This window comes from Choloepus didactylus, chromosome X (assembly GCF_015220235.1).
Source record: "Choloepus didactylus isolate mChoDid1 chromosome X, mChoDid1.pri, whole genome shotgun sequence".
Taxonomy (NCBI): Eukaryota; Metazoa; Chordata; class Mammalia; order Pilosa; family Megalonychidae; genus Choloepus; species Choloepus didactylus.
In genome coordinates this window covers 166,429,533-166,441,285 of record NC_051334.1, presented here as the reverse complement: position 1 = coordinate 166,441,285, position 11,753 = coordinate 166,429,533, and the positions used below count along the sequence as shown (strand labels likewise).

The window sequence follows — 11,753 nt, the reverse complement described above, 5'->3', positions numbered from 1 at the left end:
CTGACTGGCGCACCAAAATGTTGCTGGATTTGGGCTTCTAGGTTCTTGGCCATGCAACGAGAAAGAATTCAAGGGCACAGAACCGTTTGAGTAAGCAGGTAGCAGGTTATATTAAGAACACATATGAGAGGACATGTGGGCACTCTCGCAAAGAAAGAGGAGAGGGGTGAGAGGCACTACTTTTTATTCATTTGCATCATAACACCCGTAGAAAGTAGGAAGTGAAGTTACATACCAAATAATAATACACTACAATGTTACTGGCATTTATCATTACCCAAATTGTTACTTTTACTGTAGGTCTTTATTTCTTTTTGCAACTTTGAACCACTGTCTAATATATTTTCCTTCCAGTCTGAAGAACTCCCTTTAGCATTGTTTGTAGAGCAGATATTGTGCTTCTTTCTTGTGTTTGGGTCCTTTCCAAAATTTCTTTCTTTACTAAGACTCTTGTATTGCTCATTCATTGTTTTCCTGTTATCATTTAGTTCTTTCTCTGTAGTTTCCTTCATCTCCTTGAGTAATGTTAAGATCATTTTTTTTAAAGATTTTGTTTGGTGTGTCCACATTCTTGTCTTCTTCACTGGTGTTTTTTTAATCCTCTTCCTTTTGATGGGCCATCATTTCATGATTCTTTGTCTTGTACTCTGTTGCACACTGCCCATTTTAATATTTCATAATGGGTAACTCTGGGATTTATTCCCTGGGATGTCTATTTCTTGGTTTCATAACCAGCTGGTGATAGACAGAGGTTTTCTTGAGCTTCAGCTCTCCTACTAGGTTAGTTTGCCCAAGTTAAATGCAGTATACAGGGTTTTCTCTGTGTTTCTGTGCCTCTGTCTTGTCCTGGGCTTTTACCTTTTAGTTGTTTTGGAGTTCTGTTTACAGGAGTTCAGTTGTCTCCTCTGAATCCCAGAAGAAAGATTTCCTTCTGCTGAATCTTGAAAGCCAACAGACCTTTGCCCCAAGACTGTCCACCTCTTTAGTTTCTTACATTCCTTTTGTTGCCTCATACTGCTTTGCATGGAGGGCAAATTCTGGGAGGAGGGACATGCTGGATTAGACTTTCCCAAATCAGTCTTCCCAGCTAAAACACAGCCAGGGACACATGAAGGGGTTACAGACTGCCTCCAAAGTGCCCTAGGGAGGGGATCAGGAAAGTCATCAAGAGTTTCTCTGATGGTTCCACAAAGTTGAGCTTTCTTGGCCTGCTAAGGAAATGCAGTCCTTTAACTAACCATCCACCACAGCCCTGAAGAATCACAGTGTCTTTCGGTCTTCAACACCATTGTCACTGTGTGATGGTTGGGTTCATGTGTCAAGTTGGCCAGGTAATTGTGCCCAGTTGTTTGGTCAAGCAAGCACTGGCCTAACTGTTACTTGTGAGGATATTTTGTGAACTTAAATCATCAGTAAATTGATTGCATTTATGGCTGATTACATCTACAATCAACTAAGGAGAGAGTCTTCAGCAATGAGAGCGGTTTTGTCCAATCAGTTGAAGGCTTTAAAAGGACAAGTGAGAACTTTCATCTCTCCTTCAGCCAGCCAGCTTCTCCTGGGGAATTCATCAAAAAGCTTCATTAGAGTTGCTGGCTTGCAGCCTGCCCTACAGAATTTGTACTCATGCATCCCTACTGTTACATGAGACACTTTTTATAAAATCTCATAATATTTACAGCTATCTCCTATTGGTTGTGTTTCCCTAGAGAACACTGACTAATACACTCTGCATGGGGTGGTTTGAAACCATGGTGGCTGATGCCCTTGTCTGAGTGGGTTGTTACAATGGCTGCCATCACCTTCATCTTGGACAAGTTGAAACAATGGTCACCTTCAGAGCTGGGTCCCCTGTAATCTGAAGCCACTAATCAAAAGCCATGTTCTGTGATCAGCCCTGTGCACCCCTGGTCTTGGGGAAGAGGATTTTTATGTCCATTTCTGTTACCAGTATGCTAGCTAGGGGCTTGACTCCTCCATGGCCTGCAGCAAGTGTAGTGGATTGGTGCTGGTAGCTGCTGCATGGAGAGAGCAATTTACTTTTCTTTACCATAATTTATCCATCTCTTCCTTCTGCTCTCCTTTGGATGCTACTCAGTGTTCTTCTGGCCTCTGGAGTTTCAAAATAGTTGTTTCAGATAGACCCTGCCTGTTTCATCACTGTTTTGATAGAAGGAATGAGCCTTGGACATCCCTACTCCACTATCTTCCCATAACTCTCTCCCTCATATGCAATTTTTACTTAATGTCTATGCTATCTAGTATAAGTATAGCTACCCCACCTCTCTTTGATTACTATTTGATTGGTATGTATTTTTCCATCTTTTCATTTTCAACCTAACTGTGTCTTTGAATTTAAGGCACATCTCATGTAAACTGCATATTGTTGGGTCATGCTTTTTTATCCATTCTGCCAATCTCTACTTTTTGTCTGGAGAGTTTAGGACATTTACATTTAAAGTAGCTACTAATAATGCAGGACTTTCTTCTGCCATTTTGCTGTTTACTTTGTAAGTTGTGGTGTTTGGAAACTGTGTATACCAGCAAAAAACATGTTAAACTGAATCCATTTCTCTGGGTGTACACCCATTGTAGGTAGGATCTTTTGATGAGACTACATAAATTGTGATCCACCTCATTCAGATGGGACTTAATCTGATTACTGGAGTTCTTTATAAACAGAATGAAAACAAACAGAGAGAGAGAACACCATGGAAGCAAGAAGCTGAAAGCTGTGAATCCCAGAAAAGAAGGGAGAGATCAGCAGATGCCGTCATGTTCCTTGCCATGAAGCAAAGGAGCTGTGGCTCGCCTGCAGCAGCTGGTCTTCAGGACCAAAGCATTGTCTTGATGATGTCTTGGTTTGTCCATTTTCTTGGTAATCTAATGAATCCCTTTGTTTAAGCCAACCCACTCCATGATATCTGCTTTAAACAGAGGAAATTAAAACATATTATACCTCTTTTGGTCCTCAATTCTTCTGTTAGTACCTACTTTCATATTTATTTGATTTTTTTGTAGCGTATCATTTTGAGTCCCTTTTCATTTATTTCTGTTTATATATATTTCAGATTTTTTATTTGTGGTTACCATGGAGCATAAAGTAAAAATATTCCAAACCTCTAACAATCATGTTTGCTCTGATACCAACTTGACTTCAATCGCATACTCATTCACAGTTCCTATTCCCTTTCATACCCCCTTTTTGTTGTACTTTTTGCCAATTATATCTTCATACTTCGTATGTTCAAAACCATAGATTTATCATTACATTTTTGCATTTGCATTTAGGACCTGTAAGAAGTAAAAAGTGGAGTTACAAACCCCAAAATACAATAAAATATTATTGGTATTTATAATTACCCATTTGGTTTCCTTACTGGAGGTCTTTATTTATGCCACTTCAATCCACTGTCTAGCGTCCTTTCCTTCCAGTCTGAAGAAATCCCTTTAGCATCACTTACTTGTAGTGCAGTTCTAGTAATGACAAACTCCCTCAACTTTTGTTTATCTGGGAATGTTTTAATCTGCCCCTCCTCTTTCATTCTTTGGATATGAAAGAAGGGTCCTCTTTCTTTCTTTTGGATGTGTACATCCGGTTCTCCCAGCCCCATTTATTGAAGACAATTTTCTGTCCCAGTTCAGTGGATTTGGAGGCCTTGTCAAAAATCAATTGACCACAGATCTGGAGTCTATTTCTGAACTCTCAATTTGATTCCATTGATCCATATGTTAATATTTGTGCCAATACCATACTGTTTTGGCCACTGTGGTTTTATAATAAGCTTTAAAGTTAGGGGGTGTAAGACCTCCTACTACATTCTTCTTTTTAAGAATGCTTTTGCCCATTTGAGGTCCCTTTCCCTTCCAAATAAATTTGATAACTAGATTTTCCAAGTCTGCAAAGTAGATTTTTGGAATTTTGATTGGTATTGCATTGAATCTGTAGATCAATTTGGGTAGAAAATGACATCTTAATGACATTTAGCCTTCCTATCCATGAGCACAGAATATCTTTCCAGCTATTTAGATCTTCTTTGATTTCTTTTAGCAAAGTTTTATACTTTTCTGTGTAGAGGTCCTTTACATCCTTGGTTAAGTTTATTCCTAGATACCCTATTCTTTTAGTTGCTATTGTGAATGGAATTTTTTTCTTAAATTCTTCCTCAGTTAGGTTATTACTAGTGTATAGAAACATTACTGATTTTTTAAATTCAGTTTTATTGAGATATATTCACATACCATACAATCATCCATGGTGTACAATTAACTGTTCCCAGTACTATCATATAGTTGTGCATTCATCACCCAATCTATTTTTGAACATTTTCCTTATATCAGGAAGAATAAAAATAGGAATAAAAAATAAAAGTAAAAAAGAACACCCAAATCATCCCCCCATTCCCACCATATTTTTCATTCAGTTTTTGTCCCCATTTTCTACTCATCCATCCATACACTGGATAAAGGGAATGTGATCCACAAGGTTTTCACAATCACACTGTCACCCCTTGTAAGCTACATAGTTACACAATCATCTTCAAGAGTCAAGGCTACTGGGCTGGAGTTTGATAGTTTCCAGTATTTACTTCTATCTATTCCAGTACACTAAAACCTAAAAAGTGATATCTATATAGTACATAAGAATGCCCTCCAGAGTGACCTCTCGACTCCATTTGAAATCTCTCAGCCACTGAAATTTTATTTTGTTTCATTTTGCTTCCTCCCTTTTATCAAGAAGATGTTCTCAATCCCAGGATGCCGGGTCCAAGTTCATCCCTGGGAGTCATATCTTGTGTTGCCAGAGAGATTTACACCCCTAGGAGTCAAGTCTCACATGGGGGAAGGGCAGTGAGTTTCCTGCTGAGTTGACCTAGCTAGAGAGAGAGAGGGCTACATCAGAGCAACAAATAGGTACTCAGGGGGAGACTCTTGGGTGCAATTATAAACAGGTTTAGCCTCTCCTTTGCAGCAATCAGCTTCATAAGGGCAAGCCCCAACATAGAGGGTTCGGCATACCAAACCATCAATCCTCAATGTTTGTGAGAACATCAGCAACAACCCAGGTGAGAAAGTCCAATACTTTCACATTTTTCCCTAGCTCCTCAGGGGGGCCCTGCATATATATTTTTATTCTCTTCCCAAATTACTTTGGGATGTGTTGCTATTTCACACTAACCTGTACAAACCTACTAGATCTCACTTCCTATTCAAAGTTCCACGTAATTATGGTGTTTGAACAAGCTGACTGTACAAGTTAAATTGTTTAGTGTACTCTAGAAAATATAGATCCTGCACCAAATAAGTATCTCTTCCCTTGGTCTCACATGGAAGTTGAAGTTTTAAAACACAGTCATAACTGTCCTTTACTCTTTGGGCCAAATTGCTCTAGTCTTAACCATATCTGCTTCATTTATATCTCAAATTGACATCTGGACTCTTTTTCAGCTTTTTTAAACAGTTGCTGTATGTGCTAATACTGACATTCATATCTGCTGAGCTCTAGCTCTGAGTTTCATGTGTCACATGGATACCCAAAGTTCCAGAGACCAACCAGGTTATACACAAAGGGATCATCATCTCAGAATTTGGAGATAGCCATTAAAATTCTGGAAACATGTGACTGCTATAAGAGATTACAATCTAGGGACCATTACAATAAGCATTCCACTGATAAGCTGTGCTCTCAGATTCAATTCTGAATTTACACATTGTAGTTAGTCCATATTGGTGAGGCATTATAATGTTTGCCTTTGTTTCTGGTGTAGTTCACTCAAAATGCTGTCTACAGGATCCATTCACCTCATTGTGTGTCTCACAGCTTCACTCTTCATGGTTGCTTAATATTCCATTGTGTGTATACACCACCATTAACCATTCTGTTTGTCAGTCGAGGTACCCTTAGGCCACCTCCATCGATTGCAGATCATGAATACTACCTCCATAAACACCAGTGTGCAAATATCCATTCATGTCCTTGCTCTCAGATCTTCCAAGTATAAACCCCATAATGAGGTTGCAGGACCTTATGGCACCCACTTACTTAGCTTCTTGTGGAACCACCACACTGGCCTCCAGAAAGGCTACACCATTCTGCATCCTTGCTAACAGCAAATAGGTACATCCCTCTCTCCATGTTTTCTCCAACACTTTTATCCTTATTTATATTTTTCCTATAATTTTTAGAGACATATGCATACCATATAATTATTCACACTGTACAAGCAGTTGTTCATGATATCATCATATAGTTGTGCATTTATCACCACAGTCAGCACTTGAACATACTGATTACTAGGAAAAAAGTTGGACTTTTTAAAGAATAATTAAAAAGATAATAAAAAGAAAAATAAAATGTCATACAATACAATATAATAGTAAGATCAGACCACCACCACTACCAAGAATCCCATATCCCTCCCTTATATCCCACTCTCATACACAATTAGCTTTGGTATATTGCTTTGGTTACATTTAATGGAAGCATATTATAATGTTACTGTTGACCATAGACTCCAATTTGCTTTGATTATATTTTTCCCCATTACAGATTTTTGCACATCAATCTTTTATCCCTCCACTTTGCTGAATTTTTTATTAACTCAAGTAGACTCGCTAATAATAATGTTATTATTATACTATTAAATATTATTATTAATAATAAACTCAGAGTCTTAACATATAGAATATAGGGGATCTATATAGGGAACCTAGAGAGACAGAAGCTAGAGAAGGGGGAGACGTTACCTAATAGGTAGAGGCTTGTTAACAAGGTTGAACTTAAATCTGTGGTAATTGATAGAAAGGATGGTAGTTTGTTAGTGGGAATATAAGTAACAGTGACTTATTGGAGATGAGAATGATTTAAAGGGGTTGTTTAAAATCATGTATCTCACTGACTGGCACTACAGTTATAAATAAATTCTCACATGAACTACTTCAAACTTATTACACTTGTACAAAGAGATAATAATAGAGTGGTATAGTGGGAAAACTATTGAATGCTTTGGACTATATTTAACAGGAATACCTTACTAGTACTACACCAATACTAGGAGTAAAAAATGAGGGGGGAGGGTTATGGGATGTTCTGGGTTTTCTCTTTGTTGTGGGTGTGTCTCTCTGCTATTTTTCTCTTTGGAGCAATGAAAATTGTCTAAAATTGAGAGTGATGATTGCACAGCTAAATGTGGATACTGTGAGACACTTTATTTTGGATAGAATATATGCTATGTGAACATACCTCAACAAAATCTGCAGATTCAAAGTAAATAAATAAACATATGAACAGAAAGATTTAAGTGCTGAACAGAAAGATTTAAGTGCTGGAGAAAATGTGGAGAAATGTTGGTAGGATAGCAGAATGGGGCAGCCCCTCCAGAGGGTAATGTAACGAATTCACAGGAGACTAAATATAGGGTCACCATATGATTAGGCAAACCCGTTACGAGGGATATATGCAGGAGAACTGAAAGCAGGGATTCAAATATACATTTGCACCCTGATGTTTATGGAGGCATTTTACGATAGCCAATGATTGGAGGTGGCCAAGAGATACACCAACTGAGGAGTGGAAGGGCAAACTGCGGTATATACATATGATGGAATGTTGCACAGTTACAGAAAGGAATAAAGTTGTAAGGCATGCAATGAGATGAATGAACCTTGAGAACAATAGGTTGAGCAAAATAAACAAGAAACAAAAGGACAAATATTGTATGGTCTCATTTAGAAAATACTTATAAGAAAATTAGGGTTAGATTATAGGTTCTTACAGCAGTCACATTTGTTCATGAATTCTAAGTGTTACTTTTAAATGCTGAGATGTTGTGTCTATGTGTAAAACCTGGTATTTCCCTGGAACTCTGAGTGCTTGTGTAACCCCTGAGACACAGAGTTGAAGTTCTGCATCTCTGAAAGTCAGCATTACTCCATACAGTAACAGTTAAAGAAGCCAATAAAGAAATCAGACTTCAATTAGAGATATGAATGAGGCTGACCTGGTCGGGATTAAGGTAAATTAGAACACAGGGAAAAGGATGATAATGTGTGAATGTTAAAACCTCACCTTCTGTGGGAGACCAAAGGAAGAGATGTTTATTTTGTCCAAAATTAAAATTTTCTGTAGCACACAATCTAATTTACCCTGTGTAACCAGTTCTTTTAAACAATCTAAACAAATGGAGCCTAGAATAGGGAATTAGATCTTATAAATCTGTATAGCTTAATGTAATACTCTGATACATTCCAGATTATGTTGTGCATATAAAAAAAAAGTATTTGCGAAGTCCCTTTAGGGAGTGGAGAAAAAATATGGAACTTTTAGACTTCCCCACCTGGGAAATTCCTGATACTCTCTCAAGCATTAGGGACCCCCAATTTAGTAAGTCAAGCTCTTGATCATGAGGCTTGCTCTTATGGAACTTATTTCTCTAATGGGAAAACTAAGCCTACCTATAATTAGGCCTAAGAGTCACTTGAAGAGATCTTCTTTTGTTACTCAGATGTGGTCTCTCTCTCTCTCTAAGCCCAATTTTGCAAATAAACTCACTGCTTGACCCCTATGTGGGACATGACCTCTAGGTATATGAGTCTCCCTGGCAACATGGGATATGACTCCCAAGGATGAGCCTACTCCTGGCACATGGGATCAACAATGCCCTCCTGACCAAAAGGGGAAAAAGAAATGTAACAAAATAAGCTTTCAGTGGCTAAGAGATTTCAAATAGAGTTGGGAGGCTTTGCTGGAGGCTACTCTTACACAAGATTCAGCTAGGTATTGCAGGTCACTACAGTATGCCTGAGCCCCAACCAACAGTATTCCTGAAAACTCTAAAGAATACCCAGGGCTGTATCTGAGTCTATAAAAGTTTCACACACTAAGTTTATTTTTCAGTAACTTAAAACTTTCAGATTGTTGCTATGCCAGATAAACCATGAAACCCAGAAGCACCAGTCTCTCCCAGAACATAAACCAGTTGCATCCCCCTACCCCATAATGTCAACACCCCTTTTCAACATGAAGAAGTTAGAATGGTCATTGCCCAAATATCCCTAAAGATTGAGAAAATGATCAAACGTGGGGGAGGAGATGTAACAGAGAAGATATGATTTTACAAATGATTGTGACTACTGAAACATTATATGGATGTTTATTTTTAGTCTCTAGTGTATTAGAACAGCTAGAAGGAAATAACTAAAATTGTGGAACTGTAACTCATACCATACTTTGAAATTTGCTCTATAACTACTTGTTAAACCATACTCTGAAAGTTGTCACTTTTCTACTATATGTTGTATTTCACAATTTAAAATTTTTTCTAAAAAAGAAATAAAGGCATGCAAATTGCAAAGGAAAAAACAATTCTTTGGTATGTCCACAGTCTGGTCTTCTTTGTTGGTGTTTTCTGGATTTTTATCCTCTTCTTTTGGATGGCTGTCAATTTCTTTTTTTTTTTTTTTTTTGTCTTGTAATCTCTTGTTTTTGTGCACTATAATTTTTAATATTTTAAAGTGTTAACTCTGGGATTTATCCCTGATCTGTTGATTTTTAAAGTTTATATCTGGCTAGTGATTTGACAGATTTCCTTGAGTGCCAAGAGCTATGTTAGAGAAACAAAGAAAGGCAAAACATCTTTTATAGTCTTTACAAATTGGCATTGTGTTGACTCCTGCTCTTCTTCAGAGTTTAGGCATCCTATCAAGAAGATTATCTCGAGTTGGGGTGAAGTGAACAGTCCTCTCCATCCTTTCTGAGCCTGTGTTTTGTCCTGGTTTTGTGCCTCCTTGTGGGCTTAGACATTTCTCCCCTTACAGCAATTTGAATGTTCCATCTGTTCTCTATGAAACAGATGTGCGCTCCTTCCCAGGTGCTCTATTGAAGGACTTAAAAGAGCTACTCTTTTGCCCCAGGCCACTTTGACTTAATTGTTTCTTACACTGCTTTAGCTAGCCTCAAGCTGCTTTTGTCTGCAGGGCAAGTTCTGAGAGGGAGAGCCAGAGATGAATTTCCTGGTTCACTCTTTCAGGCTGCTACCTGATAGAATGGCACAGACCAAGAGACACTCCAGTATGTGCATTGGGGTTACTCTGTCCTTCAGGGACAGGGACAGGGACACACCATGGGAGTGCAGACTGACCCCACACATGCCAGGGAGGGGCCAGAAAATGTGCCACAAACTTCTACCATTTTTAAAGCTGTATTTTCTTGACTCAGCATTTACCCATTTACTGCAACTCTCAAACTATTTTGCAGAGATTCGTGGCAGATGACTCTGACAGCTTTTGCTGGTTGTTCAAAGATCCTGTAGGGGAATGGCACCCTGAAGTATCTTACTCCACCTTCTCGGTTGACTAGGTTCTCTTGGGTTTTGAAAGCACTAAAAATTTAGATACTAGACCTTTGTCAGATACGTGATTTGCAAGTATTTTTTCCCAGTCTGTAGCGTATCTTTTCATTTTTCTAACAGTCTTTCAAAGAACAAACTATTTAAATTTCAATGAAGGCAAATTTATCAGTTTTTCCTATTATGGATCATATTTTTGGTGTCATATCTAAGAACACTTTGCCTAACCCTCGATCCTGAAGAGTTCTCCTAGTTTTTTCTAAAAGACTTATCATTTTTCATTTTACTTTTAAGTCTTTGATCTATTTTGAGTTAATTTTTTTTAACTTACAGGAAAGTTGCAAAATTAATATGAAACAATACATAGAAAAATATGGAACACTTCATGAATTTGTCATCCTTGCACAGGGGCCATGCTAATCTTCTCTGTATCATTCCAATTTTAGTATACGTGCTACTGAAGCAAGTGCTTTTGAGTTAATTTTTGTATAAGGTGTGACACTTAGGTCGAAGTTCATTTCTTTTTGTCTATGGATATCCAATTGCGTCAGCATTATTTTTTGAAAAGGCTAGCTTTCTTCCATTGAATTGCTGTTGCTGTTTTGTCAAAGACATATGGGTGTGGGTCTGTTACTGGGTTCTCTATTCTGTTCTGGGATCTCTGTTCTGACCCATGTGTCTATCCCTTCTCCAACACTATATACTCTTGGTAATGGTAGCCATATAACTAATCTTGAAATCAGGTACTCTGAGTCCTCCTCCTTTATTCTCTTTTTTCAAAATTATTTTAGCCTTCTACTTTCTCAGTTTTCCACACACATTTTTAAATATTCTTGTCTACATCTACAAAATACCTTGCTGGAAATTTGATAGAAATTGCATTAAACATGAATATGAATTTAGGGTGAATTGACATCTTTAGTTTGTTAAATCTTCCAACTCATGAGTATGGTTTGCTGCTCCATTTATTTAGATCTTTGATTTCTTTCTTCCGTGTTATGTGGTTTTCAGCAAACAAATTCCACACATGTTTTGTTAGATTTACATGTAAGTTTTTAATTTTTTGAGCAACTGTGAATGGTATTATATTTTTAATTTTGCTGTCCATGTTTCCATTGCTAGTATAGAGAAAAAGAATTCTGCATGTTTATCTTGTATCTTACAACCTTGCTGAACTCATTTATTAGTTCGAGGAGGTTTTCTAGATTCCTTGGGGTTTTTCTACATAGACAATCATGTCATCTGCAAATGGGAACTTTTATTTCTTCTTTTCTGATCTATATGCTTTTTTTTCCTTTACTTGATTTATGACACTGATTAGAATAGAATTTTCAGCACTATGTTGAAAAAGATTGATGGTGATAGAAGATAGCTTTGCCTTGTTCCCAGTCTCAGGGAGAAAACATT

General features: G+C 37.7%; 1 pseudogene; it reads right to left on the bottom strand.

Annotated features, from left to right (window-relative positions):
- Window positions 1-10,713: 10,713 nt before the first annotated feature.
- On the bottom strand, window positions 10,714-10,812 carry LOC119523938 (annotated as a pseudogene).
- Window positions 10,813-11,753: the final 941 nt, after the last annotated feature.